Here is a 5263-nt window from a genome sequence, read left to right as displayed (position 1 = left end):
ATGATGATAATAATAATAATAATAATAATAATATTAATAATAATATTTATTCATGGATTATATCTTCTATATTTGTTTTAAAGTAAAGAAAAAAAATTAATTCTTCTTTTAAAAAAAATAACGTAATGTGGCGGTATATGAACGAGACAGATGGACACGACGGTAAAATAATTTGCTCGTACGTTGTCGGATATGTCGCGACACAAAGGCCACCCACGATTGAGAGTGAGTAATATGGTGCGGCGAGCGAGGATAAATTTCATCCGGCGGCCGCGACCATTAATCCTAATCTTAAGGGTGAAAACATTTATCTATTGTTATTATTTTTTTTTAGTTGATAAAGACGTATTATGAATATTATATTACAATATGGTGAAATTTATTTTTTCGGCCTATAAACATCAATTAGTTATATTTTTTTATTATTATTTTTTTGTGTTGCAAAGAAAACAATTTTAGGATTAAACGATTCTTTAAAAAAATAAAAGCTTTACACATGAGTTTACTTTTTACAAACAGGAAAAAAAATAGAAAGCGAAATAAAATATATTTAAAAAAAGATGCAAAAACAAAACAAAAGACTAATAAGCAGAAAATTAGAGAGAAAAAAAAAATGATACCTTACTCCTGAATTGTTGTTTTGCTAGAACGATTGTTTTCAGATCAGATTTTCTTCTTCTCTTTTGCCAACTAATCTCTCTCTTTTTTATGTGTTCTCAATTTGTGTTTTCAATTGTCCTCCTGGTGTCTTCTTATAGCCGACTATTTATAGACTTTTGGATATAGATTTCAAAAGACAAAAGAATAATTGTCAATTGATTACCATTAATCTATTTTTGTTAGTTTCTTTTCTTATAATTGACCACAATTATACCGAATCTTATTGCTATTGATTTATTTCTTCGGTTTTCTTTTCTATTCAATTGATCACCATTATTTTGATTTTTATGACCATCAATCAATTTCTTTCGGTGTTTTTTTTCATTTATTTTGATCATCATTGCATTGATTTTTATGACCATCAATTCATTTCTTTTCAATTTCCTTTATTTTTATTTCTTATTATTATTTTTATATTTTAGAAAATAGTCTAAACAAGAATTAGAGGCAAACAAGAACCGAAAACACTTGTGATTGTTAAAAGCTTATATCCCTAATTATTTATTTTTATTTTTATTTTTATATTTCTTCACATATATTAATCTATTTATTATTATTATTATTATTTTTTCTTTTTTTAATAAAAAATAAAAATCGGACAAAATTAGGTGTCAACAGTATCCTATAATAAATTTAAGAAAACATTGCATTTTGATATTCAATCCAAATACATCAAATATACATATTTATTTCCAAAAACTACCAACACAAATAGAAAATCTTAACTAGTGCTCATATTTATAAATGATTACATTTCCTCACTGAAAATTTAACAACTTCATAATCTTTTTTATCACGGTTGTAATTTAGTTTATTCACATCTTTCATTTGTGATAGAATAGAATTGAATCTAAATATTTATAAATATAAGTTAAGAATTCTCATTAATCAATTGAAATTGTATTTCAGTATATATATGTTTATTCTTGATCTTTAATTTCTAGAATTTGGATAGAAATATTTATTTCTTACTACAAACAACCCTTCATTTAGTTTTTGCTCTTGTACAAAGAATTATATTTTTCTCCTTATAATCCCGGTCTTCCCATCTACCATTATCAGCGGCAAGAAACAAACATAGCCAATTGGAGAGTCAAACGTTTTTAGCCGTGTGGTAATTACTCTTGTCGTTGAAAATATGCAATAAATATTGATGTAGATCATTATTTCCAATTATTGAGAATGCATGATATTAATTACATAGTTTGAATGTGATTTTTATAGAGGTCCATTGTTGGACTTGAGAGATTGGAAATTGTTGATTTTCATTACTTAGCATGTATTGTACATCGGTTCATGAGATTGGATGAAATTAGATGCATTGGGAACAATAATTTGTCTCAAATTAGTCAACTGTATTTCAATAAAAAAATAGACTTCGGATAGTAGGACAAATGATTAAATTAAATAAAATTTATTTAATTAGAGATAATTATATTAAATACGATTTAATATATTAATATATTTATAATTAATTTAATTAAATATGATTTGATTAAATATATGAGATTTAAAATTAATTTAATAGTAGTCCAAAATAGTAGTCTCAAGATTTTAGTAACTTATTCTCTATAAATAAAAGAAGATCATTCTCCTTAAGTAATCTTGATTGCCACTACCCTCATAGAATGGCTAGCACCACGTTCAATTTTGTATTCGACGGACCATCTAGATATGTCAAGAGAGATGTTTGGTTTTGATAATTTGGCTCCTCAATGCTTCAAGAGGTAAACATATAAACTTTTCTTATAAATTTTTTTACTTATGAGATCCTTGACTATTAAAATTTTTCTCTCATGAAAATTATTTTAAAAGAAGTTTTTAAAAGTTTGTCTCATAATTCCCCGATAAAATTCAACTGCAATTCATTTTTTGGTAACATGCATACATTAGATGCCTTTATCAAATCGATTAATTACCTCAAATAAATTACGTCCTTTCCATTTTTGATAAACTTCTTTTTTATTAAAAAATAAAAAAATTCAAAAATTCAAAAATAAAATATAAATTATTTATTATTTTTTTGTGATATCTATCACAAGAAAATAATAAATAATTTACTTTAGTATCTAAATAATAAATAATAAATAATAATTGAAATTTTTTTCCAACATTTTACTTTAGTATCTAAATATACAAAATAATTGCAATATATATCACAATCAAATCTGAAACCAGTGAACAAAGAAAAACGCATATAACTAAAATTTTATATAAAATATATAATAATGAAAATTTATTAAATAATCAATACTTTAATATTTATTTTTTATTCACAAACTATTCAACTTGGACAATTTAAAATTTAATTTATATTAATGATCATAACTCAAAAAATAGTTTTTTTACTCAATAATATATATTAAACCTTAAATGGGAAACTAAATGTTGACCCACAATAGTTGATTGAATTTTCTTTTAAAAAAAATCTCTTCTATTTTAACGGGTCCTCCTTTGAAACTAAAACGTTGTATTAAGTTTAAAGATATTCAATATTGTCATAATTAAAAATGGTATAAAATAATAATATATAAATATTATTACATTTTAACATATACATAAAATAATAACAAAAATTCATATTATCATATTTTCAAAAAAAATGCACATTAAATAAAAATATAAAATTGTATTTACATGTATATTTTTAAATATACAAATTAACATGTGTTCAAAATATACACAATAAATATAAAAAAATATATTATATTTTCATAAAACTACTCAACAAGTACATTATACATATTTTGAGACAAATATACATAAAAATTTGAAATTAAATATCTACAATTTTGATTTTCAAATTATAATATCAAATACATTTTACAATATGAAATCTAACATACAAATTACAATTGACACATAATCTTATTAACATACATTTTGAGGATATTTTTAAGTATATCCTTTTTTTAAAAGAATATACCAAATTGTCATACTATGAAAATTATAATAGCAGTCCTACTTTTTAGCACTACTAAATGATCGCATTTTTGGCCTACAACATCCTCAAGACTTTTTCTTTTAATTTCAATAGAAGTTTGCATTTCTAGGGTGCGACCATGTACTAGACTTATAAATTTTTTTTCTTCTCATTTTTACAATTATAAAATTACTTATTTAATAAAACAAAAATAATTTTAATATTTTAAAAAACAAAATATTATTAATAAATTAAATAATAAAATAAAATTATATTAATAATAATAATGATAATAATAATAATAAAGTAAAGTAAATTATATTAATAAAATAAATTAAATTAAATTGAACAAACAAAATACATTAAATTAAATTAAAAAAATACCACAAATTGAAAAAAAAAATACATCAAAATTCAAATTTTATTATTATTATTATTATTATTATTATTATTATTTTTATTTACTAGATTCGGACAAAAAATAGAAGGAATGTGTTATAACATAACACGTCGTTTGTTTTGGCACATCTATTTAACCATTTTTTCTTCTTCAATATAATGTGTTTTATTTTATTTTATTAATAGTATTTTGATTTTTTAAATATTTTAATTTTTTTTAATTGATTAAATAATCAATAATTCCATTGTTAACAAAATAATATTAAGTGTTAATTTAACATCAAAATAAGATTGGGTTGTTAAAATAATGTAATATATGTTATTTATTTTCGCATATCTACCCAAACGCGTTAACTTTGATATTTTATTTGATTTTATTATTAAAATTTTATATTTTTTAAATATTTTTATTATTAGTTTTTAACTACATTAATAATATTTTATTATTTTTTATTTACTTATTTTTATTAGATCATAATAAAAATAGGAGGGAGTTGTTAAAAAAGTACGTTGTTATTTTATCGGAAAAATATTCAAAATAAAAATAAGAGGGAGTTGTTAAGAAAATCTATTGTTATTTTATCGGCACATTCAGGTAACTGTTTGATGTATTTTTTTTCTTTTCAATTTAATGTATTCTTTTATTAATAGTATTTTGATTTTTTAAATAAATTAAAAATAATTAACAAATCAAAATATTAATAACAAAAAAAAATACATTAAATTGGAGAAAAAAAGTGCAGTTAAATAAATATGTCAAAATATACTTCGTGTTATATCATAACAACTTCTTCCTTTTTTTTCTCGATCTAATAAATAAAAATAATAATAATAAAATTTGAATTTGATGTATTTTTTCTTTCAATTTGTGGTATTTTTTTCTTTAATTTAATATATTTTGTTTTTTCAATTTAATTTATTTTATTAATGTAATTTACTTTACTTTATTATTATTATTATTAATATAATATAATTTTAATATTTAATTTATTAATAATATTTTATTTTTATAATATTATAATTATTTTTTTTATTAAATAAACAATTTTATAATTGTAAAAAGGAGAAGAAAAAAAAATTTATATGTCTAGTACATGGTCGCATCGTGAGAATGTGACCTTTTATTGAAATTAAAAAAAAAAGTATTTAGAATTTCGCAGGCCGGGAGTCCGATCATCTACCAGTGCTAAAAAGTAGGGCCATTTGGTATTATCTTTCAAAGTGTGACAATTTAATATATTTAAAAAAAAAAAAAAAAAATATATAAATATATATTTATAT

This window comes from Cicer arietinum, chromosome 3 (genome assembly GCF_000331145.2).
Source record: "Cicer arietinum cultivar CDC Frontier isolate Library 1 chromosome 3, Cicar.CDCFrontier_v2.0, whole genome shotgun sequence".
Lineage (NCBI taxonomy): Eukaryota > Viridiplantae > Streptophyta > Magnoliopsida > Fabales > Fabaceae > Cicer > Cicer arietinum.
Note: the sequence above shows the minus strand (reverse complement) of the source record.